This window comes from Nyctereutes procyonoides, unplaced genomic scaffold, assembly GCF_905146905.1.
Source record: "Nyctereutes procyonoides isolate TBG_1078 unplaced genomic scaffold, NYPRO_anot_genome, whole genome shotgun sequence".
In the NCBI taxonomy this organism is placed as follows: Eukaryota; Metazoa; Chordata; class Mammalia; order Carnivora; family Canidae; genus Nyctereutes; species Nyctereutes procyonoides.
In genome coordinates, this window is record NW_026575135.1 from 8539637 (window position 1) to 8565091 (window position 25455).

Consider the following 25455-nt stretch of genomic DNA (forward strand, 5'->3'; position numbering starts at 1 on the left):
TCCTGAACTTATTTTATAAAGGTTTGAAAACCTATTTGTAAACCTATTGCATAAAAATCTATTTTTGTAGATATGAAGGGGTTTCGAGGTTATAATGTAGTTCTTTTTTCTTTTTGGGGAGGGAACAGAAAACATTCAAAGATATGCAAAGACTAGAGCATATACCACCCTTAAAGCCTTGATGAGAAATGTAAAAATTGGTTCAAGTGACTGAGTATTGTACCAAGTTGGGAGCATTTAAAAATTATTATTAAAAGAAAAGAATAAAATAAATAAATTAAGCATTCAGCACTAGAAACTAAAGAGAATTATAAAATTAACCAAAGGAAGTCAGTAGGAAGGATTTCACTGTAAACAAAATACTTTTAATGAGATACTTAGCAGAAAATGAAAGCATTGATAAATAGATCCTGGATCTTTTTTTTAAATGAAAAGTAAAAAAAAAAAAAAAAAAAAAGAAAAGAAAAAAGAAAAAGAAAAAGCTTTAGCAAAGCAAATAATTTTCTAAAAAAAGTTTTTATTTATTCATGAGAGACACAGAGAGAGAGGCAGAGATATAAGCAGAGGGAGAAGCAGGCTCTCCTTAGGGAGCCTGATATGGGACTCGATCCCAGGACCCCAGGATCACAACCTGATAGCCAAAGGCAGATGCTCAACCACTGAGCCACCCAGGTGCCCTGCAAAGCAAATCATTAAAAAAAAGAAAATATTAATTTATAGTACTAGGATAAACAAAGGGGTAAATACCCTCACAATACCAGTCTAAGCAATTTTAAAATCTCAACAAAGTGACTATTACATGACAATTTTTTAAAGATCAGTAGTAACTTAATTTTATTTTTTTAATTTTTTTTTATTTTTTATTTTTTTTAAAGATTTTATTTATTTATTCAGGGAGAGAGAGAGAGAGGGAGAGGCAGAGACACAGGGAGGCAGAGGGAGAAGCAGGCATCATACAGAGAGCCTGACATGAGACTCGATCCAGGGTCTCCAGGATCACGCCCTGGGCTGCAGGCGGCGTTAAACCGCCGCGCCACCAGGGCTGCCCGTAACTTAATTTTAAAAAGACAGTAACTATGAAATATACTTGTTACAGGCTGAGTTCTCTGGGAAGTAGATGCTGGGGCTGAGCTGGGAGTACAAAGAGTTTGCTGGGGAGGAACATCTATGAAAAGAAAAGGTGGAGAAGCAGGATAGGGCAAGGGGAGCCATCAGACCATGATACAGAACCAACAAAGTTTTTGCAGGCCTTACATGGGTCTTGGGACCAAAGCCAGTCCATTAGAGAAGATCCACATTGGGACTTGTATCACGTCCTTGCTCAGTCATTGGCCATGGGCCACTGTGAGACGAGCATACTCTTGACTAACACTTTGCTCCTTGGTTGGCTGAAGGGGATGTCGTAGGAAGAATGTGGCCTCATCTCAAAAGCCACAGAGGACGCTGGAAATGCTACAAGCCTCAGATTATCTTTGCAACTGGCCAGTGAGTTCTGTCTTGAAGCAAATCTGGATGGGACGTCTTCACTCGTGCTGTAGAGCACCTGCTCTGTGTGGGTTCTCTTCTGCAGACTCTAGGCAGCAGCACCTCCAGGTATTGGGTGGGCCTCTTTTCCTGAAGAGGGAGATGAGGGGGGCTGGCTAGAACTGTTATCACTACGGTTTGTCTTAGGGCCACAACTGGTACCCAGCTGCTCCTCCACTCCTCTGGCTCCTCCCCCTTGTACCTTCTAAATCCCCTCACCCTCAGCTAATATGTCCACCAGTCTTGGTAACACAACTCATGGTGGGACTCAGATCCTTAGCCTGGTGAGAGTACAGAACCTCTTCCACGCTGGAGATCCCAGAATTGTATAGAGGGAAGCACAAAGTCCCACAGTGGGTCATTGACAGTGATGGTAAGTGGGGTCACTTTGTGTGCCCTCTAATTTCAGGAACCTGTGTGTTTTTCCTGTTGGTGATAAAGCATCACATTAAGTTCTCTGCTCCAATGCAGAGACTGCATCCTGAGAGAGTTCTCCATCCTTGCAGAGTCCTGTCTCCAAGTTCGTACTTCAGCTGTGTTCTTCAGCAGCTTCTTCATCCCTTCACAGGAAGCTTCTGGCAAGACCACGTGATGCACCTTCTTCACTGTAAACTAAATGCCTTGGTTGAATGTTGTATGGGACTCCGAGCCTGTGGTTCAGGCATTCCATAAGTTCTGGATAGTGATGCTAGCTGAGGCCCTGAGGGCAGGAATGGCAATGGCCATATAGATGTTTATTCCTTGGAATAGTCCACAGCCCTTCTAGCTTGGAAGAGGCTCAACCTAGTCAACTTGCCACTAAGTTGCCAGTTGGTGTCCTCAAGAAATGGTCTGTACTAGGAGCTCTGAGTTGGTCCATGCTTATGTCCATACTTGGGCTTGGAGGAGGTCTCCGTAGCTGGCATTTTGGACATTTAGGAGCAGCACCAGAAAAGTCAGCTTTGGTATGTGGGAGTCTATAGCCTCCCTCTCTGCCATGGTGGCCCCTTCATTCATGTGTCCACTATGCTGTTGACAAAGGCTGGCTCAGCATTCCTGCTTGTGGAGAAGTGTGGAAATTCTACTTCTTCCCTCTCCTTTATCAGTCAGAAGAATTATGGAAGGAGGAGGATCATGTTCATTCAACTTCATCTTGGAATAGATTATGATGTTGAGTGTAATTTACACTTGCCAAAACCTATCCCTAATGGGTCAGGTCTAAGTTTCTACAAGTCAGTCCTGATCTTGTTCTGGGATGAAGTCCAGTTATAGTTATTGTTGTTAACCTTTCAGAAACTTGAAGTCTCAGAAATGGGCCTTATTATTTAATTATTTAATTAAAAAAATCTTTGAATGGTTCTCATTTATTTAGAATAAAGACTGAAATTCTTACCAGCCTACAAGAGTAGCATAATGATCTGGCAACTGCCTATTACTCTTGTCTTGTTTCGTGCTTCTATTTCCCCCTTGCTCATGGCTTTCTTTCATTTTTATTTTTTTTACATTTTTAAATTTGAATTCAATTTGCCAACTATAGTATAACACCCAGAGCTCATCCCATCAAGTGCCCTCCCCTGTGCCCCGTCACCCAGTTACCCCAAGAAATGGGTTTTAAAGATAACTTTTCATAGATATTGTTCTAGATCTTTTCTTGGGAATTAGAGATAAGTCAGCCTCATCAGCAAATTCTATCAAGGCTCAATGGCCTTTTCTTCTGATCATACTGCACTGTCTCAGGAGTTTTAAAGTGTTCTGTGTTACTGTTTCAAACTCCTTATAGTCCATCTGCATGGTGCAAACTAGCAGCGACTCCTGCGAGGTTACCTCTTGTCTGCATAGTAATCCTCCCAAGGTTGTGGCCACATCTTATATCAAATTGGTTCCTATTCTAAGGTTTGTAATCTTTCCATGGTGCCCACATGAGGTGGCCAAGGATTCTTAGCAGTTATGAATAAGGGCTCCAGCCTTAGTTGGTGTTGTGGGCGGAATTGTGTCTCCCCAAAATTTATATGTTGAAGTACCAACCCTGCAGAATGTGACTATATTTGGAGATAGGGCCTTTAAAAAGATAACTCAGGTAAAATGAGGTTCATATGCGTGGGTTCTGGCCCAAAAAGGCCAGTGTCCTCATAAAGGGATTAGGACACAGACACACACAGACTACGGGGAGACCAAGTGAAGACATATGGAAAAAACTGTCATCAGCAAGCTTAGGAGGGAGACCTCAAAGAAACAACCATACCAACACCTTGATCTTGAACTTCTAGCCTCCAGATCAGTGAAACAACACGTTATTGTTGTTTAAGCCACAAACACTATATACTACTTTGTTCTGGCACTGCCAACAACCTGATATAGTGGATGTGAATCTCAATCAATGAACTTAGATATTCAAGAAGTATTTTCCTATATTTCAGATTAAATTCTTACTCTGGATCTCCCATTCTTCAGGGTTGCCAGGTAAGCATGAGCTCAGTTCTTTTGGAGTTTTCTTCCATTCTTAGGGAATGAACTATACACATGTATCCAGCTCAGTCATCCTTCCAGAGTTTTGTATAATGTCAGTGTGTTGCAGGGACTCATCTACCTAAGGCCCATTTGGTTTTAGAGCTTGCCTCTAAGACTTCCTTTGTCCAAAGTCCTCTGTTGCTGTGTCACCCGTGAGACATGAGCATCTGTTACTAAGCTGTTCTAGATCTTATCTACCTGAGCACATCTTGAAGTCTTTTCTTTTCAAGGGTGTTGCTTGGAAAATTTGCTAGGAAGAAGGGCAGAGGTGCCTTCTATTCTTGGGATACACAAACCTTTCTCTGTCACTCTCCTACCCCAAGAGAACTGTTTTTCTTTCAGGCCTATACATAACACTCTATGCCTATAAATTTTTTTATCCTAAGAGCTTAGACTCTCTGCAAAGATTTTTGGCTCTTTTGTTCTCTGTTCTGCACACCTTCCTGGGCAATGAGCGCAGAGAAGAAAACATTGAATAAAAATCTTAAAATGTGGTCCTGTCATATAATTAGCATATCCCACTAAGGGCAGAAGAAACTATACACTATTAATTATAGAAATATATTCCATGGTCACACAGAATTAAGATACTAGCTGTGGAAATATCACAGGCTTTATACATAGGAATAATCTACTGACTTATTATAAAGTTAATTTTTCTTAGGACACGTTTGTTATGTGTCTTGGTTTTACACGGGAGCATAATTGCTTTCTGCTCTCAGGTGTCGTAGTGCCTATATGTATCTAATCACAATAGTAGCTCCCAGAGGATGTGATGGCTGAGCATTATTCCATGTTTGTTTTAGGAATATTATTGTGTGGATAGATTCAAATCATTTCACGTACATGTAAAAATATAGCATTTAGGCATAATCTACAAACAATAAATTACAATGATCTTAAATGTTCGGTTCAATGAGTCTGGGCAATTAAATACACCCATGTTACCACCACCCAAAGCAAGATATAGGACATTTCCTTCACCCCAGGAATTCACTCAATCTCTATTCCGTCATTGTTCTGTTCCTAACATTATAGAGGAATTTGGCCTGTTCTAGAACTTCACAGAAATGAAAGCATACAATATGATTCTGTTTTGTGTGTGTCTTCTTTTGTTCAGCATGTTTTTGAGATTAATCCATATTTTTGTGTATATCAGGAGTTTGTTCTTGATGTCACTCACTCATCTTCCAACCATGTCCTTTTTTTTTAGACCTTTGGAATTTACCGTGTCTCTGCTTCTGGCAGAGTATATGTTGGCAGAGGCATTTGGTATGATGTAACCAGTGCTTCATCAAGCAGAGTTTGGGCACAGGTGTAACATCTCTAACTTGCCCACTATTGTAGAATGCCCACTCCAGAAGGCAGTACATCAGAATTTCTTCTTTTCTCAGGTCAATCCTTTTTTTGTTCATTAGATTATAGACCAATCACTGTACCAATACCACATTCTTACAATATGAAGCTTTTGATATCCAAAGGGAAAATTTTCCCTCCCTATGCTTCTCCAGAATCGTCTTGGTCATTCTTGGACTCTTCCAATTCCTCATGAATTTTGGAATCACTTTTGTCAGGGTCTATGAAAGATCCTATATTATAATTTGGAGTAAATTGTTTTGGGGTCATGGAGTCTTCTCATCCATGAACATGATGTATCTCTCCATTTATTTAGGCTTTTCTCTGTATTTCAATAAGGCTTTATAATTTTCACCACAGATACTATGAGTTTTTATTCAAGTTCTAAGATTGGTTGCTATTATGAATGAGACCTTTAAGAATTTATAATCTCTAATGGGCTATGGCTTCTTTGTATATTGACCTTTTATTCAACAATGCTGCTAAGCTCTCTTATTTGTTCTATTAATTCATTAGATTTGCTTGAATTTCTTAGCAGATAACTACATCATCAATAAATCATATTTTCTTGTTTTTTTTTGACCCTTATAGCTTCTCATTTGTGTGTGTGTGTGTGTGTGTGTGTGTGTTTTGCAAGGGGCTTCAGTACAATGCTGAGTAGAAATGGTAAAGATGGTAAAGCTGTCCTTAATGTTTAATGAATTAAGATTAAGAATAATGTTTCTAGAAATAGGTTATTGGTAGCAACTCTTTATTGTATTTAGGACATTTCTTCCTTTCCTAGTTTGCTAGGATTTTTTTAAAAAAAATAAATGAATGGCAAATTCCTTTGTATTTTCTAATATTAAATCGTCCTTATATTATGGTGTCAAACTGATGTGCTTATGAAGTATATATTTTTAAAACCAATGCTGAACTGGGTTGGATAACATTGTATTTAAGAATAACATTTTTTAATGCCTTTTGAGATTGGCTAATAATTTTCCTTTCTATATTTTTTTTCTGATTTTAGTATCAAGATTTCATTAGCTCATAAAATCATCGAGACGCTTTCCTTCTTATCTTTGAACCATTTGAAATAGAGAGTGTCTATGAAGATTTCATAAACCTTTCTCACTAAATCTTTGAGCTTTCTTATAGGTAGATTTAGAAATGGGAATTCAGTTTATTTAATGGTTATAAATATATTCATGTTTTAATTTTTTTGAATCAATAGTTTTTATAATTTATATTTTGGTAAGAAATATTTATTTTCACTAAGTTTTTAATGTTCAGAAAGGATGTATTACTATACTATTCTGTTAGAATTAAAAAAATTCTACTGAAACTATAATTATAGTCTCATTCATAGTCTTATTTTTTCCTCCACTATGTTTTTTTTAACCAATTTACCTATTTTTATTTTTGTTTTATGACCCTTTCTATGACTTCTTTGTATAAAGGTCTATTGCTAGCTCTAAAATTATACATGTAACACGTCTTTTTTCTTCTTCATTTGCTTTTTTCTTCTCCTTTTATTTTCTAGCAAAGCCTTTTTTACTTGGGTGAGGAAGACCACGGGAAAGCAATTGCTAGGCCTTGCTTGCTTCACACTACCCAGATTATTTGTGCAGAAATGTGTGGTGAGAAGCAGGTGAGCACAGAGGCACCACATTAAGGGTTTTCATTTCATTGCAAGGTAGCCCTCACACTAGGCTGCTGTGCACACAATCCCAATGTCTCCTCCCCATTCCTGGAGACTTCTTATGCACTTCTACCCTCAAGAGCATTTTGTTTTGTTTTGTTTTCTATTTTTGTTTTTGTTTTAACTAAATTGGGCTGCCTCACCCACCTTTGCTGCTGGCTTTTTAAAATAGAAAGGTTTCCTAAGGAGAATGATTTCTTTCTAGCCAAGGGAAAAAACACCAGAGAGGCACAAATGCCCCATTTTAAGAAGGAAGAAACCTGTGCCCTGGAGGCACCTGAAAAACTTTCCCAGGCATGCTGTTTTCTCTGAGGGTATTGTTTCACCAAAATATATTTTCTGAATCAGTCTCTACATTAACAGACTAGAGGGAAAGTTTCCAACAGATCTTTCTGTTGATAGTCTTGATTACTCTCTTGTAGAAAATTTCAAAGCCTTTGTGCCAGACAGAAGGGAACATGGGGAGGCAGAGAACTGGCACGACCAGCAAACCCTTCTGAACAAATGATAGAGCCTAATGCAGTGACAGCCAATTTTTCTGTCCTAAATGCTTCATAAATTATAGCTCTTGGACCACTCTCTGGATAACATCCGCAATCTAACAAAGTCTATAGTATCCTTTCAGATAATAATATAAACTATATTTGAAATATTCCTCATTGGAATTCTCTTCATTTTGCTGAAAATATTTTTTTTCTCATATTTGACAGCACTAGCTGTCTTTTGAGTCTTCGGCTCTGCTGAAGTCATTAGAAGAAACAAATCTAGAGAAACACTGCTTGGCAGCGGATAAGAGAGAAGGGTTAGGGCAGAAAGCATTTGGATGACTATCCAGGAAACAAAAGAGCCTGAATGGCAAGAAGGCCACAGGCAGGTAAAAAAAAAAAAAACTGAAGAAAGCATATCACAGTATCTTTCATCTCTATTGAAACATTATCCACTTCAGTGTTTTAAGAAGCCTGTTTAAGGATATTACTTACTTTGATAAAGACAATTCAGAACCCAATAAAATAGACTATCCTGGTATTACTATCCCATTTTACAGAGGAGGAAACTGGCTCATTTGGAGCAAAGTACTAGTTTTGGTGAACTGAATTCTGTCTTAGATTTCGTTTTCTCTCTTCTCTTACGCTGGGCATCCAACCTACACTTGACTTGCAAATTATTGTCCTAAAGCTGGCTGCAGAGCAGTCTCATGCAGACAGGTCCACACTTGTCAGAAAGACAGGTCTGTCCAGGCTGACCTTGAATTTTGTTCTCCATTTCATTTTAGGCCACAGTAGACCAGCTAAGGAGGAAATAAAGTGTTGTACAGCAAATAACTTAGAACTACATATGCATTCATATGTCTTGTGTGAACAGAACTCCCCATTTGACGTGAGGACCACAGAGTAGGTGGTCATATATTAAGGCAGTTAAGGTATAATCAAAGCACAAGCAACCATATTCCTTAAGATGGGAAGAGATAAGATCAATATATTTGAAAATATTCAAGGGGAGTAGTAGGCAAGAAACTCATTGACACTTTGCTTCTGACTTATGAGGAAGGGCTAAACACCGAAATGACTTTTAAATTAAATAATCTAATGTTTACTAATAAAATTAAGATAATACTTTATTTTAAATAAAAATATAAAATCTTCTTTTCGCTAGATATTCAAATTTCTGGCATTAGGAAACCTAGCAGGAAATAAAGAGTGTGGAACAAAGAGACAGGAAAATTAGCTAAGTGATTTTCGAGTTGGGTAGAGCTGTGGTTGAAAACAAGACCCTTTCAGCACGTACTCTTCTCATCAGTATGTACTTTGTATTAGACTTTACGGTGGATATTTTCCTATTTGTCCAACTTTTTTTAGAGTTTAAGGTGAACACCTCTCAGTATTTGAGATAAGCATATGCACATGCATCTCTGTAGTGTACGTGAGTATAATAGGCGCTGTGCCTGCATCAACATTTCTATTTTTTTCACATTCTAAGTAGATTATTGTAAAAATAAATCACAATTTGGTAGGAAAGGAGGGAAAGTGGAATCGCTTCAAGTTGATTTCTTGAAAAGGGAGGCGCTTGGCTGGCTCTGTCCCTAGAGCCTGGGTCTCCATCTCCGGGGCTGTAGGTTCCAGCTTCACATCGGATGTAGAGATTACTTAAACAAACAAACAAACAAAAAAAACCCAAAACAACAACAAAAACCAACCAGAGGGATTTGAAAGATTATTTACAAAAAGAAACCGCTTCAGACAGTAATTGGCTCGCAGACCGCTCTCAGCCCTGAGCATCCCGTAGAAACCACAGGCCAACGCAAAGTTCTAAGCAGCGCCGGGCGGACAGGGTCGCGCGTTCTCTTTCCAACGCGTCCCTAACCGGTAGCTGGAAAAGTTTCCATCCCTTACAAGAAGTCTTCCCCTCCCCGCCCACTGCGGTTTAAAGGGACCTCTCCCTTCCGAGCAGCCCAGGATCGCCGCGTGCCCCCCCCCCGGGGGCGGCCCCCCCCCGCCCGGGTCGCGGGTCCCCCCTGCAGCACCGCTCCCCGGGCCTCCCGGGTGCCCCCGGCAAGGGCTCGCCCAGCTTCCCCTCCTGCTCAGAAGCTGCCTGGGATGCGTGGCGGCTTTGGCAGCGCAGCGAGCGGCAGAGAAGTGCCCCGAGTCCGGAAATCCTGGGAAGCCGGGGGTGGGAAGCGGGAGGTGGGGGAGAGGTGGCGCGGCCGGAAAGCCCCCGACCGACCGGCGGCCGCGCAGGGCCCGCGCGAACCTCAGCGGCCGCCACCCTCCCGGGGACGCTGCCCGGGCGCGGGTCCCGCGGCGCCGCGCCCGCCCACACCTCCAGGTGTGCATTCCCCGCCCTTAATTACCCTCCGGACGCCGAGAGTTGGCACTTGCAGAGTTGCCCTGGGAAAGCGGAAGAGGAGCGTGCAGCCCTGCGCCTGGGGAGCTGGGGGCGCGCTGGCACCGCGGCTTCGGGCTGCAGACCGCGCGGGTGGGGGGCCCGGACGCGGACGCGGGAGCACCTCTCCAGCTCAGGCCGTGCCCGGGGGAACCCGGGGTCCTCGCCGAGTTTAGCCGCTGACTGCGGGAGAGGCCCTCCTGCAGGGGGGTGCGGGCCCGCGATGCTTCCCCGAGCTTTCCGAGTGGGAAGAGCAGAGCGACAGAAGGAAAAGGCACCGTCTGGGGGAGCCCACCCAGCGCGGCGAGCCGGCGGGCGCTAGGTGAGCGCGGGGGGGGGGGGGGCTGAGCATCCGAGCCCGCGGGTCTCCCGCCGCCGGGGGCTCGCGCGGGCTGCGGGGGGCTCCGGGGGGCGTCGCACCAGGCGACGGGACGAGCCAGGGGGAGGGAGCAGCGGTGCGGGATCCCCGACCGTGCTACGTGGAGCGGGCCGAGAAGGAGGGGGAGGACGGAGGCTGGCGGCCGCGCCGGCTCCGGGCCACCCCGCCGCCCCGGCCAGCGCGCCAAAGCGCGAGTTGGCGGCCCGAGCGGCGGCCGGCGCTCCCCGGGTTGCGTCTCCCGCGTCGGCTGCCGAGCGCGGCTCCGGCTTCCCGGGGGCGGGGGGGGGGGCGCAGGGGGCGGCCGTCGAGGGGGCGGGCGGCCGCGCGGCGGGAGGCCAGCCCGGGGGGCGGGGGGGCAGCGGCGGGCGCAGGTAAAGGGGCGGGCGCGGGGCGGGCGCGGGCGGGCGCGGGGCGCAGGGGGCGGGGGACGGCGCCCCCTGGGCGCGGAGCCAGGGGCCGCCGCGTCGCCTGCGCAGCCGCTCGGCGCGCTCGGCTCGCGCCGTCCCGGGGCAGACAGGCTTTGTGGCTGCGCGAGCGAGTGTGCGAGCGGGTGCAAGTGTGCGCGCGCGCGCGCTCGCCGGTGTCGGCTGTGGGTGGGCGTGCGCGCCGCGAGCCGGCCTGCAGCAGGCGAGGCTCTCCCGGCCTCCGCCACCAGCCAGTCGCCCGCGCCCCGGGAGGGAAGTTGCCGCAGCCGCCCGGGCCGCCGGCCCTTCCGTCCCCCTCCCCGGCCAGGTCGGTGCGCCCCGGGGCCCGCGCTTTGTGCCGCGTCCGCGGCCCGGACCCGCCCAAGTGACACGTAGGTGGCGTCGGGTTACCTGGGTCTGGGTGGGGGCTCGAGGTGACCCCGAAGCCGGGTCCGGGGGCACGGGAGCGCCGCGGTGCCCCCGCCGCGCGGAGCTCGCGCACCCCGCGTCTCCCCGACGACTCCTCGCGCTCCCGGGCTGCGGACTTTAAACTTGGTGTCGGTGCAGCCGCCCAGTAAACACGCTTAGCAAGTAACTGGGACACTGAAGGCAAGGGAGGGACCTGGCTTGGACTTGGTGGTTTTGAAACCGACAGGCTCGTTTGGTTTGTGTCGGACTAGTTTGTTGTGAATGGATTTAAATTTTATTCTTTTTTTTTTTCTTTGCTGCCATTTGGGCCTTTGATGCTTAAGGGATGACGGCATCCAGGACTTGTTGCTGCCTTCACTTTGGGGCCTGAGATTCTTGCTCTGTGTCCCTGCTTCTCTTTCTTTTCTCGTTTGTTGAAATCTGTGGATTTTTCATGAACGTGGGTCTTCAGCGAGCGCTCGCTTGTTAAAGTTGCACCGTTTCCCACTGGGATGGGCGCGTTGTGTGCAAACCCGAATATGGGAAGCAGGTTAACTGCGGTTATCGGGGTAGAATCCTCTATTCCTTCAGGCTCTAACAGTCCGTGTCTTTCACCTATTTGCATAAGTGTGGTTTGTCCAGCGTGAGCACAACTGGGAGGCGAGTGGTCCGTGATGCAAAGCCTGCGATTCTGGTTAAAGGGGGGACAGCGCTGGGAAAGCTGCTCGGTTCCCCTAGGGAGCGATCCCCTGGTCAGACGGAAGCCTAAGCCCCGAGGAGGGAAAGGGGTGTAACTGGAGTTAGGGCTGTCTGGACCCGAGTGAACTGCATTCGCGCGTGCACACACACACACACACACACACACACTCGCATCCACTTGTTTCTGCCCTTGGTTCTCCGAATCCGGTAGGAGTGAGCAAATTTGCCTCCAGTGCAAACTTGAGAGTGACGATCAGCATTTTAAGTGTGTTAAGGCTGGGTTTTCCCCGCCGTTTACTTTGAGGCTAAAGAAGCAAAGAAACAAGAGAAGGGGGGAGGCGCAGGCGGGAAGAGGGGTTGGCATCATCCGAGCCCACGCGCGCCGCGTCCCCTAGCGGTGCCACCTTAGCCCATCAGCTCAGCAGCTTGTCCTTCGTCTCCGGGCACTCATCTGGAAAATGGACGGATTTGATGATCTTGGCTGTTCTGTTCTTCCCAGCTCCCCCGAGTCGTTAGAACCCGGCGTGTGGTTGTCCCGTGCTGGAGCAGTAGGGAGAGTCACCTGTGAGCGGGTTATCCCAGAAGGGAGGTGAGAGGGCAAGAGGGTCAGAGGGAGATGCTTGGAGGGGGAAAGGACCTCCATCTGGGCGTTGATTTTCCTCTATTTTTTCTTTCCTCCTCCACAGGGGCATCAATACAACCCCCACCCTTTCATCTTCCATTATTCTATCACAGTGAGTGAGCCTGCTGAGCCTTAAAATCCATGTGGAGTGAGGGGGATCCCTGTGGTGGGACCTGATGCATGGGTGTCTCTTGGGCTCCCCAGCTGCCCAGTGCTGTGGGCGCTCAGAGGAGCTCAGTATCCCTGTGAATGAGGAGGAAAAATACCGAGGTGGGAAGGGCAGCCCTTTCAACAACTGATGTTTGGAAACTTCTATTTTTGTTTGAAGCTAATATTTACCAAACAGAAATTTCTTTTTCTTTTTAATTATACCATAGATCTGTCAAGGCTGTACTGAATCTGTCCTGTTTGACGGACTGGAAGATTCAAAGTAAAAATCTCACTCGCTGGACCTCTCACTCGCTCGGTCTTTTTGATGCATAATGACATTCAGTCTGAAGTTAGTGATTTTTTAGGGCCAAGAATCTTATTTCAAATGCTTAGTAAGGAAAGTTGCAATCTGGGCAGAGTACACTGTATCATTTTCACTGGGAAGCTCCAAGTGTTCAGCAAATAACAAGACTTAAAATGTAGTTTGAGGTCAAGATTTTATAAAGTATTTTTTTAAGATTTTATTTATTCATGAGACACACACACACACACACACACACACACACACACAGAGGCAGAGACACAGGCAGAAGGAGAAGCAGGCTTCATGCAGGGAGCCCGACGTGGGACTCGATCCCAGAACTCTGGGATCATGCCCTGAGCCAAAGGCAGATGCTTAACCACTGAGCCACTCAGTCATCCCGAGGTCAAGATTTTAATGCTCGTGCTTAATGTGTGGCGTGTCTTCCTTTAGTGTTTCTTGGTGCCTGTAGGCATACATACTTGAGGAACGTGATTTATTTTAAAAAATGAAGTGTGATGTAATAAAAGTGAGACATAAGCTCTTGGTTTAAAGTCTCAAAGTTTGCTCTGGTCTTGTTAACTCAGCATCACACTATTTGGTTTCTGGTTTTTACGTATCATATTACCCCTTCCCCAAATCCCTATTGTGTTATTACTTAAAAAATCTCATGGAGCACTATTACGGATGTCTTACAAAGTTGAGAGAAAAGAAAAATTTAATTGAATAAGCAATTACTGAATTTCGCCTAGAGAGGCAGACACAAAGATGATAAAAATGAGGCTCTAGAAAGAGCTGCAGTGCGGAGGGAAAACATGCAGCCAGCTTCTTCAATGCATAGTAGCTGGATTGCATAACTAGGTGGCAGCTGTAGAATCCAAGAACCCTTGGCATGCTAGGGAATGGAAAATGAACTTCTCGTTCTGGGGAAGGCTTCACAGGAGGGTCTTAAAGGGTGAACATGATGCATCTCTTAAAAGATGAATGGTGGAGAATGATGCAGTTGGAGTCTGGGGTAATGAAGGCTGGAAAGGTACCAGGTGGTAAATTAGGAGGGGGGCTTGGGTGTTATTTTAAGAAGCTGTGCTACTGTGGGGTTGGGAAGGGCTATTAGCCTCCAAAATGCAGGAAGACAATGGTGACGTCTGCTGGGGCATCGAGAGGGGTGAAATGTTTGGAAAAACTAAGCTTTGATTCCTTTACATTTCGTTGTAACTCATGGCTCGTGAATTTTAGGGCACTGCCTCCAGCTTATCCAGATTATATAAAAATTATAGCATAAACGATATGTCATTTCTTCCTGCATAATCCTCCCGAGCTGATAGTGGTCTTTTAGCAAAAATTAATGATGCTTGGGAGGCCTTCTGAGCATGTGAGTTAAAGTCACTCTCCAGGCACAGAGCTGACCAAGAAAGCATTTTGTTTTGTTTAGGGAAGGGCCTGCTAGTTAATGCTAATTTAAACATGACTCTAATAGCTACCAACATTCTTGACCCTGTTTATCTTATACAGAGTATTTAACCACAGTGGTTGAATATTTGTAGTACAGAAGAGGAAGAATTATTATTAGTTTTGAAATGGGGCTAATGTCCTTGTAAAGGGTAGGCGGAAATGAAACAGGGAGGAGGTGGGGAGAGGGCAGTACGTTGGGTGGGGTACTGCAGGGAGGGCTGACCCAACCCTGAAAAGCCTTTAAATGTAATTCTAATAGAAGTAGCTTAATGGTGTAGACAAATCCTTCGAGAACCTCCTTTCTGATCATCTGCTTTTTTTCCCTCCCTTAATCGCGAGAGCTAAGGTGTCTAGTTCGTAACCTCTCAGATAGGAAGGATCCCTGTGGGGTCCATCTGAGAGAGAGACATTCAGCCCCCTGAATTTCTTCTCGTACCACAATAGCTCCGTGTCACAGGTGGGAATAGGTGGCTTTTAAGCTGTATGTCAAAGGTGGAGCTGGTCTGGCCAAGTCTTCTAATTACCTTCAACCTGGAGATGCTGGGCTACTTGGGAGCCTTAATAAAAGATTAGTTAGGTCAGCTGCTTTTTACTATCTTCTGGATACAATTTGAATGAAGGATCCTCCCACCACTGTTTAATCTTTTTTTTTTTTTTTTTTTTTTGCAAGGGAACTTGGATTTGGCACGTTTAATTAGTTAATTTGAAAGATTCCAGGGTTAGTATACTCTGTTTCTTAGAAGGATACTTTTTTTTTTTGTTTGTTTCTTTGGTTTTTAGGGAGGGATGTAAGAGAGGGTGGTGGTGATGGTGATTTTATTTAAGTGCCCTGACATTTTTTTTCCCTGCAGTTTAGTATGATTTCAAAGTAGCATGGTTCATGCTGACTTATGGGGATGAGGCAAAGATTGTCCTAATGCTTTGACCTTAGCTCCCGTCCCCTCATCAGTGCCATAGAAACTTTAACCTCAAAGTTCATGTAAAATTCGAATTTCTTTCAGAGTTGAAAGAGGATTGTTGTACTGTGTGCATGGATTTAGGTTATAATTTTTTTTTTTAAATTTCTATAGTACTGCTTTTAAAAAGCGCTAGCGTGACAGGGCAGCTCTTAACTTTAGCCCAGTGCTACAAGAAACATGTACAAGCCTGAAGGAGGTGGACCAGACTGTTTGTTGTATTTAATATGAAGATAAGGGAAAAGAATTTTGAAACCAGCCTCTTTATCTGAAAGAGAAAAAGAAAGTTTGACCCATAGCACCTGGTCCTAGGCCTCTTTGGGGTGGGATTTCCCGGGTTGAAACTTTTGTTAAAGGGAATTTTGTTCCTTATGGTCATCACGGCTGCCTATGCTTCTGAAGGCTTCAGGACTCGCTTTGCAGGGAGTGCTACCTACTGTGAACCCTTTCTTTGTAGCAAGGTTCCCTTTGTCCGTTTTCTTAAATATGAAAACAATAGGCTAGGTTTGGTTTCATGTACATCTGTCATCCTCAGTTTTCTTACTCTATGCTTAAGTGGTTCTCCTTGACCAATCTCAGAGCTGCTTTCACTCTAAAATTCTGCCCCAACAGAAGGATGTGTCTGGCTCTTTGGAAGGAGAAATGATTCAAGGGCAGAGGAGGCAAGTTCTCTGGACTCTAGCAGCCCTTGATTGACTGCCTGCCATTTAATAAGCATTGTGCTAGGTGCTCGGGGGCTGGGAGTCTGGGTGGGCCTCCTACCCTCCAGGAGGTACAGACTTGTTAACAGACTCAGTGTAACAAGTGCTTCAGTGTAGGAAGTGTGATGAGCAAGATAAGGTGTGGGAGGACCGGCTCACCTGACCCTCAGGGGCCTGGTGGTGGCGGTCAGGGAAGACTGCCAAAGGGTTAGGATTTGGAAGGATCCTAGGAACCTAAAATAGAAAAAAAAAAAGGGGATCAGGATAGAGGGCATCAAAAGGCTTTGTATTTCCAGATTTGCTATTATTGGGTAACTCAAAGTTTCTCTCTTTTTGCATCTGTAAAATGGGACGAAGAACTGACATTGTCTGCCTGCTAATGCTAGTTTTCATTTAGTTGTCCCTTAATTTCATCTTTTATTTGTTCATTGATCTGTTCCATTGTCAGTAGATATTTGTTGCACACCTACTGTATACTGGGAAACGGTAGGAAACAAGATGTGTGAGGTTCCTTTTCGGGGAGCTCCCATTCTATCACTTTAATGGGAGTTCTTTTGAAATGCTTCAAATATGGAGTATATTGAATTCTTCTTCCTCTTGAGTCCCAGTGGCTTCAGGTAAGTTAGCTTTTCCCTCATAAACAGGAGAAGAAGGAGACAGAGCCTGGTTTTCTCATTGTCATTTTATAAACTTGGAAATGTTTAGCCACGATTTACCTGTTTGTGTCAGGTCTAGAGAAAGATGCAGCTGTGTCTTATCTGGAATCTTGGCTTGCTTCCATCTCATCTTGGATATCCTTTTTATTATTGTTTCAAGATTTTATTAGAGTGAGAGAAAGAGTGTGCACATGAGCAGGGGGGAGGGGCCGAGGGAGGACCAGACTCCCCACGGAGCAGGGAGCTAGGCAGGGGGTTTGAGCCCAGGACCCTGAGGCCCCAACCGGAGCCGAAGGCAGAAGCTTCACTGACTGAGCCGCCCAGGGACCCTCATTTGGATACTCTTCATTTTGACCCAGCCTGTGTTTGAGTTTCTATGTTCAGTTTGACTCCCTAGAATGATCCAAATCTAGTGTTTCTGGGGGAGTCAGAGTTATTTTTGAGGTCACGCTATGACAGTACTTTGCTGTTAACGCATTCTACTTATTTCAATCACTGAGGGAATGAACATGGTAGAAGGTGTTCTAACCAGAACAAGGGAGCTGCATTCATTTCTTAAAAAGACGTGGATTTTGTAATGACTCAAACAATATAGATGTGTCTAAAGTAAACGTAGTGACCTCCCTCAGCAACCTTGTCAGCACTTACGTAGCCTTCCATACTTGTGCTTTTGCTTGTACAGACCTACAAACGTGTGTATATATTTATATGTGTGCATGCAGATATGTTTATATGTACACACCCCCAGATACCTGTTTGTGTGTGTGTCTGTGTGTGCACACGCTCGCCCCTGCCCCTGCTTGTCCTGGAGAGTCTGTAACTAAGGCTGCCACCGTGGCTCAGCACTTTGAAGCCCCGGCAGCCCTCGTGGCTCTTGAATCCGTGCACTAGTGTGTGACTTCGGGAAGTTTCTATCAGAGAGAGATGACCGTCTGGCCATTAGGAGCAGGGAACAAGCTGCGTCACCAACCAAGACAACAAATCTCATCGCAGAGAATGTGATCCTCACAATGACTCTGCTTCATCTGGGCCTCGGGTGAGGGGAGGACAGGCCTTGCAGGGCAGGCATTTGGCATCTGCAAACCTTTTGTTAGGTGGGAAACAAGGCGTCTGTGGTAGGCCCAGGGAGCACTGGAACAGAGGAGCCAGGTGGGGTGACTTAGGCAGGTGTCGCGGGGCGAGTATGGAGCGAGGACCCCCTTCGAAGCTGGTAATCAGATGGCGAGGGTGGAGGGCTCTTGCTAAGGGAGCCTCGCAGCTGAAACAGAATTGCCTTTTGTGAAGGGGCTGCTTTGCCATCTTGGGCCGTGGTGTGTTGGAAGAGGGGTTATTGTCCTGTCAAGAAAAGGAGGCATTCATTCTGTATTCAGTATTTATTGTAGCTCCATACAGAACTGCTTGCTGTCCTTGGAGTAGACATAGAGACCCAACGGTTCAAAGGCTAGGGCAAGGATAACTGCCTTCCAAGTTCAGTAGAATCTGTTCTCTCCTCGCTTTCCCTGAGACCCAGTCGGTTTGGTTTCACGCAGCTGAAATCAAGTCCTTATGCTTGGCTCAGGACACTACAATAAATAATAATATTAATAACAACAACAACAACAGCAACCCACCAGGAGAGTATGGGCCCTGCTCTCAATAGCTCATAAACACAGAGAGCCATGGAAACAAATGCCTAAGGTCAGGCCGATAGTGATAGATGTTTTGAATGGAGGTTTAGACAAGGTGCCCAACTCAACATCTGAGGCTGGAGAGAGTAACTCTGCCTCGGAGTAGAGGAAGGATTTGCAGCCGGATTCTGGCCTCAGCGCATGAGTTGGCTGAGAAGCTAATTCTACACGGAAGACTAGAAGGCCCAGGTTCTGCGTGTGAGTGACAGGTTAGGGTTTGTGGCAGAGTGGTGGTAGGCTTTGGGTCAACCTTGCAGGGCCAACAGAGGGGTGCAAAGCCACTGAGGACCAAAAAGAGAAAAGAAAAGGGCACGTTGATGCCATTAACAGATGGGACATGACAGTTTAAGCATTCTTCCAATGAGGCATGTTGGCTTTAGGCAGAGGTTTTCAGCTAGTAGCTGGAATTTGAGTTTGAAGCTTAGCCGAGAGGTCAGAGCTTGGCAGTATTGGGGAGTAAGTGCTGTATGTCAGGGTAAATACTAGTGAAATTTATGGGATAAGCTGAAGAGAACTTTCAGAGTGAGAAGGAAGCATGGCATATACTTGGTGCTTTTTTAAAAAATATACCCCCCCAGCCTCATTGAGGTATACTTGACATATAAAATGGTAAGATATTTGAAATGTATAATGTGATGATTTGATGTACATATATATTGTAAAAGGGACCCCCACCTCCAGCATACTTGGTGTTTTAACAGGGACAAGATGTATTTTGATTCTGTGGGCTACTTCTCTTCCTGGCACATGATTGCAATAGTCTTAGAGGCTGTCAAACATTCACTGAGCACCCGTGATGGCTTCTCTTGATGAGCTGGCCCTGGGATGCCACAAAGAGGATGGAGTTCCAGCTCAATGTTCCTTGGGGTGCATAAAAGCTCCTGAAACCGTCCATCCCGGTGAAGGAAAAGACAGTTCTGAAACTAATTAGAAGACTGGTGGTGGTTTGGGGGCTGAGAGGAATTGCAAAATACAGTTTTAATTCACTGCAGGGCTCACGGCAGTGAAAGTCCCATTGCTGTCGTTGCTACAGTAAAAGACAAGCTGAGACACTCAGCAAAACTCTGGAAGGCCCACTTGCCTAAAGACCAGATGCAGAAAGTCCAACAGGTTTGTCATGGGGATTTATAAAATCTGGTCCAGGACATGGAAGTTGCCACTGCCTGATTAAGGTAAAAGTAGGATACAGTGTCACTGGGCTGTTTACTTGGTTAAAACAAAACAAAACCCCTTTTCTGATTAACAATGTATTTCCATTTTGTATAATTATGTTGGCATGGCTGCTTGCATATGAGCTAGAACAAAGATAAACCTATCCCTAGTCATTTTCTCTCAAGGCCATTGTGATTCTTTAAAATTACACTCTTTCCCATCTGGTGGTAAAAACAGTACACGCTCATTTTAGAAGTTGGAAAGTACAGGAGACTTAGCCATAGTGCTGCCATTCAAGAATAACTTCCTCATTCCATTTTGGGATAATTTCTCGCAGTTTTTTTTTTAATTTTTATATTTTAATTTCTTGCAGTCTTAAAAACTAAATGGTCTCACCGAATATTTGGTAGCATTCTGTGTCCTGTCAGAAGTACAGGTGCCCTTAAAATCTTTGGTTCTTAATTTCCAGTGACAACAGGATAGTCACAATGTTTCATATGGACCATGTTTCATTATTTCTGGTCTCTGCTTGCTGCTTTTCTCTCTCTCTCTCTCTCTCTCTCTCTCTCTCTCTCTTTTTCTTTTTCTTTTTTTTAAGGATGTGTGCTTCTCTGCCATCTTTAGGTGCTGGTGTTTCCAGAGCTCCAGCCTTCCGCCAACAGTCTCCATGGATGAGCTTATCTACACAGTGGACTGTGGTTTCCAGGCCTTTGTCTGGACTGTCCCTGCTGCCTGGAGTTCTCTGTTCCCTTGGTACCTGTATGCTGACTCTCTTTCCATTTTCAGGTCTCAACTCAAATGTCACCACCACCTTCATGCAGCCTTCCCTAACTACGACATTTAAAATTGTGTGACTTTTCCCATTTATTCAGCTTGCCTGATTTTTTTTTCCTATGCTGTATTTTCTTTTGACTTCTGAAATGAGGGAAAGTGGTCTAAAAATTTTCTTCTAGTTACTGCTGTTAACATTCCCAGTGCTTAGTACAGTACCTTGCACATAGTAGAACTCCGATTTTCTGAATAAAAAAGTTCTTTGGCCAGACTTTTTTTGAATGAAAAAAATTAATATACTGAGCATGTTGTAGTATGTAGCATTGAGTGCTCGGGATTTACAACTGAGGGAAGGAGGGAGCCTTGAACAGGTAACTCAACATGTGATTGGAATTATTGAGAAAAGCAGAGTGTCCTGGAAGAGAGTAAGAGGGAGGGTAGCTTTGGGGCGGGGCAGGTGGGGAATGTTTCTCTGAGAAAGTGGTTTTTTTTACTGAGGCTGGAAGGATGAGCTGAATCAGTGAAACTGAAAGGTGAGGATAGAAGGAGAAAAAAACATTGATAAAGAAAAGGAAGGGCTGATGTGATTAGAAAAAAAATTAAGAAAATAAGCAAAAGTCAGAGTCGTCTTTGGTTGAAATTAGGTCATTTTTTTAAACGATGGAATTATGTAAGGATGGAGATCCATCAGCTTTTTTTGGCCTTTTTGATATATAGTACTTCATTTTCAATAATTCTGAATTATCAAACAGTATTTTGTCGCTAATTTTGCCAGTCATTGAGGGAGGAGGAATATTCAATCTGAAAGTAGCAACATTTTATTATTTTTTAAAAGATTTTATTTATTTATTCATGAGAGACACACAGAGAGAGGCGGAGACTCAGGCAGAGGGAGAAGCAGCTCCCTGCGGGGAGCCCGACGTGGGACTCGAACCTGGGTCCCCAGGATCACGCCCTGGGCCGAAGGCAGGCGCTAAACCGCTGAGCCACCCGGGCTGCCCTGAAAGTAGCAACGTTTTAAATGGAACTAGCTTAAATTCTGTTTTGTGCTAATAAAAAGGTTGTGAAAATGTCAATCCAGGCAAAGCAAACATTCTTGTGAATACCTGACTTTGTTGGGAATGCTACTGGTGGGTCAGTATGATGCGGCCAATTATTGCGTTATTGTACACACTTAAACTTTTGCATAAACTTCGTTTTATCTATCATGGTAACTAAGTGAGATTTGTACAGTTTCTCTTTCTGGTCAATTGAGGGTTGTGTGTTGTGCTGCTTGAGAGGGGCAGGATTTTCTCCCCGTGACACGTACAGATGATATGTTTATTAAGTCAGCCACTATAATCTGATTCACATTTTCTGTGCCCTGATTCTGTACTGGAGCTGTCATAGCCTGATAATGGTCTTTTAGTCTCTGTCTACAAATGGGCTTTTGTCAGTTTGGTTATAGCGCTTTCTCTGTGTTAGCAAAATATTAAAGATTCCTATTGGGCCTCTATTATGTATTTATTAATGTAAAATAATCCTCTGTGCATTTGGAACCACATCCTACTGTTTTCCTGGGATTAGTGTTGCCGATCTTTTTTGTCTTGTCTGAAAAGACTTCGCTCATCCTTCTGAATTTTTATTTTTTTAAATTAATTTTTATTTTTTAGCTATTTTTTAAAAAGATTTTATTTATTTATTCATGAGAATACACAGGAGAGAGAGAGAGAGGCAGAGACACAGGCAGAGGGAGAAGCAGGCTCCATGCGGGGAGCCCGACGTGGGACTCGATCCCGGGACCCCAGGATCAGGCCCTGGGCTTGAAGGCGGCGCTACACTGGTGAGCCACCCAGGCTGCCCTCATCCTTCTGATTTTTAAACTTTTGGTGTCATTTTGTTTAATGTTTTTGCCTGTAAATGACATTTAATTGGATTTTGTTTTAACATACCTCTCACAGGAAACGTATGGCTTTTACATTTATTGTTACAACCAACACGTTTGAACTTCATTCTTACCCTTAAGTTTTCTCTTTGTTATCAAAGGTGCCATGGCCTTGAATAAAACGTACTAGCTTGCCTTTTTTCGCCAATATTTAGCCACGTGGGCTTACATAAATTACATAATGTCTTTAAGCCTACAGATTTCTTTTTTTTTTTTAAAGGTTTTATTTATTCATGAGAAGCACACAGAAAGAGACAGAGACATAGGCAGAAGGAGAAGCAGGCTCCCCATGGGGAGCCCGATGTGGGACTTGATCCCAGGGCCCCGGGATCACTGCCATGAGCCTAAGGCGGAGGCTCAACCACTGAGCCACCCAGGCATTCCACGCCTACAGATTTCTATTTGTAAAAGAACAATACACACATGCACACACACACACACAAATCCTGAATTGATGGTATAAAAATGCTTGATGCTCCGAATGTGTTAGCTTTTACTATTTTCATTGTTGTTAGGTTCAGTCATGTGAAATCGTTGGTAGTTGACTGCTCTTGACCTACCAAAGTGGCAGGTTTTGTATGCTTCCAGTCTAATATTATGCTTCCTGCCTTTCTTTTTGCTTTCTGTGTATGATTTGTTTCAGTACGCTAGTATTTTGAAATGACCAAGCCTAATTTTCAGTTTTACAAGTGATGGCCTCTGTTTTCCAGAGGCAAAATCCTGGATTTCTTTGGTTCTCAGAATCAAAGAACTAAATTACTTTTGATCCTACTCCTCTGCACATCCAGGAACTTACTATGCCTTAATTATTCTTGCCTTCTTTCCCCCTCTCAATTTCCGTTATACATTTAATACATAGATTTATATGTTTTACCTCCTAAATAGACGTCAGATTTTTGTCTTCTATTTGCAATAAAATCTGCCAGTATATTTTGTATGTGTCTGTTTTGACCCTAATTAGCTCTGGGGGCCATAGAGGCCCCTTGCTTTAGCGGGCTTGGAAGAGGTCTCCCGTGTGGTCGGGTCATATTTATCCGGACAATGGCATCTTCTGCATTCCTGAGTTAGACTCAGGATTTTTCCTACATTCATCAGAGCATGTGTCTTGTTGAAGTTCAAAAGGTGCAGTGTGCATCTTTCAGATTTATGTGGTCCAAGAATGTACTGCTTATCCATCTTTCAAAGAGTGTGGTGGAAATAACGGCTTGATTTTGGCTTTTTCCCCTCTAGTACTGTTGCTGATTTTTGCCATTTTGTATGCCTTCTTGAGCATTTTAATGGAAAGTTGGGAGGAGGTGTATTCGGACGTCTGCCTTAGTGGCTTTCAACCTTTTTTTTCTTTGACCATGCCCCAAGGTTAGCAATGGTTGTATACGTGAAGAAAACAAGTTTCATGTAGCTTAATTATAAATAGTAAACTATAATACTTTTTGTTCCTATATTTTCTATTATGTTTATTTTCATTAAAAAGTGCTCATCATAACTAAGAAATTTTGAAAACAGTAATTTGGTCTCTTGCTGTTGTGTGTGGAGTTAGGGCCATTCACTATTCGATGTGTCTTTATTTTTTGCAATACCACATCCTGGTAGCTGGGAATAGTGCATAAAGCAGTTGTTATCACTGGAGGCATGAAACATGGAATCTAGTGGAAAGCAGGATATTGACCGAATGATCACTCAAACATATATTTGTAAAATATGATGAGTACTAGAAGGGGGGAAAAACCCCAGGGAGTTTCAAAAGAGGTTAAATGAGGGAGCCTTATCTGACTTAGGAGTGAATCAGGATTTCCCTGGGAAAGTGACATTTGACTAGATCTGCAGAATGAGACGGGGTTAACTCTGCAGGGCTGAGGTGGGTTGTGTACACATGGGACTATAGAGTCACGGAAGAATTGAGTAACAAGCAAAATAGAGGACTAGAAATGAATGGCAGATGGAAAGTGAGCCTTTTGGTCTGATGAGTTGGCAATTTTTTTTTGTGGTACTTAGTGGGCCTTCCTATTTGTGACTTTTTTTTTCTCCCACTTGACGAAATTCAAGTAGGAATAGAAAGGATATTTTTGGGAAATAGGTGTAGGTATATGTTGAAGCAGTTCATTATAGCAATTTTTGTGCATTGCTAAAAATAACTAGTACTTACTAAAGCCTTGCTCTGTGTTAGGAACTGTACAAAATTCTGCATGGATAGCGAGATATAGTTTCGGTTGGATTAAAAAAATACTCATATAGTGTTTTACTAAGTTATTAACTATGCATAATTCGGGAGAAAGGAAAAACTGAAATTAAGTCTTGGTAAGTGAAGACCAGGTGAGTAGGTGAGTGTTTCATAGCTTCTCAGTGTTGTTTTTTTTTTTAAACTTATTTTGCCATACTAAGATTTTAGGGTTCTCCCCTCGCCTTTTTTTTTAAGCTGTGTGAAGAATTTTTAAAAAAATATTTTAAATTGGAAATTCATAAAATAAGTTTGTAACTAAATGAGACAGATGGGAGATCAGGAGTCAAGTGCCAGTTTTGCCACTGCTGCCCGTGGGGACCTGTCAGCCTACCCACACTTTCCAGGCCTTCAGGTCCTTGTTTTAAAATAGAGGGCTTGGTCAGACTGAGAAAAACACATACCATCTGATTTCACTCAGAAGCAGAGTCTAAATAACAAAGGAACAGACAAAAGCGGAATTGGACCTATAAATACAGAGAAGGATCTGATGGTTGCCAGAGAGAAGGAGGTGGAGGGATGGGTAAACTGAGTAAAGGCTTCCAGTTATGAAATGAAGACGTCACGGGAATAAAAGGCACAGCCGAGGGAATACAGTCAATGATACTGTGATAACACTGTATGGTGCCAGGTGGTAGTGACCCTGGCAAGCAGAGTGTCACCTAGAGAGAAATTGAATCACTCTGTTGTACTGAAACTGATGTAGCTTTGTCTGCTGTACTGGAGTAAAAAAAAAAAAAAAAAAAAAAAAAAAATCAAGGGCTTGGAATCAGTTTGCACTAATCATTACTGTATTCAGTGACTCTACAGTTTTTATTTTCAACTTTGCTCTGGCTGTTGAATGTTCAAAGAAATGATGACCCCATGCCATTGAGACAATTTTGTCTGACAGGCTCCAGCCAAATGCAGGAGACTCCAGGTATTTACGTCCTCGTGTGTATTGTAAGGTTCTGTGGATGACACAGCTGATACTTCTCTTGGTAACAGGGACTTTCCTGAGCAGATCCTTACGGCTTTACCATCCTGGCTTGCAGTTTGCCCAACCTTGAAATTAAATTTGTTTTTTT

General features: G+C 44.0%; 1 protein-coding gene across 4 annotated transcripts in view; it reads left to right on the forward strand.

Moving 5' to 3' along the window:
• Positions 1-9549: 9549 nt before the first annotated feature.
• Positions 9550-25455, forward strand: part of LPAR1 (lysophosphatidic acid receptor 1) — a 132121-nt gene continuing 116215 nt past the window's right edge. Inside the window, exon 1 of one of the 4 annotated variants that reach the window (XM_055302735.1) lies at positions 9550-10253. The gene's annotated coding sequence lies outside the window, so the exon portion shown is untranslated. Of the gene's footprint in view, positions 10254-10831; positions 11107-21971; positions 22072-25455 lie in introns of those variants that run through there. The other 3 variants (XM_055302734.1, XM_055302737.1, XM_055302736.1) reach the window with 3 other exon arrangements.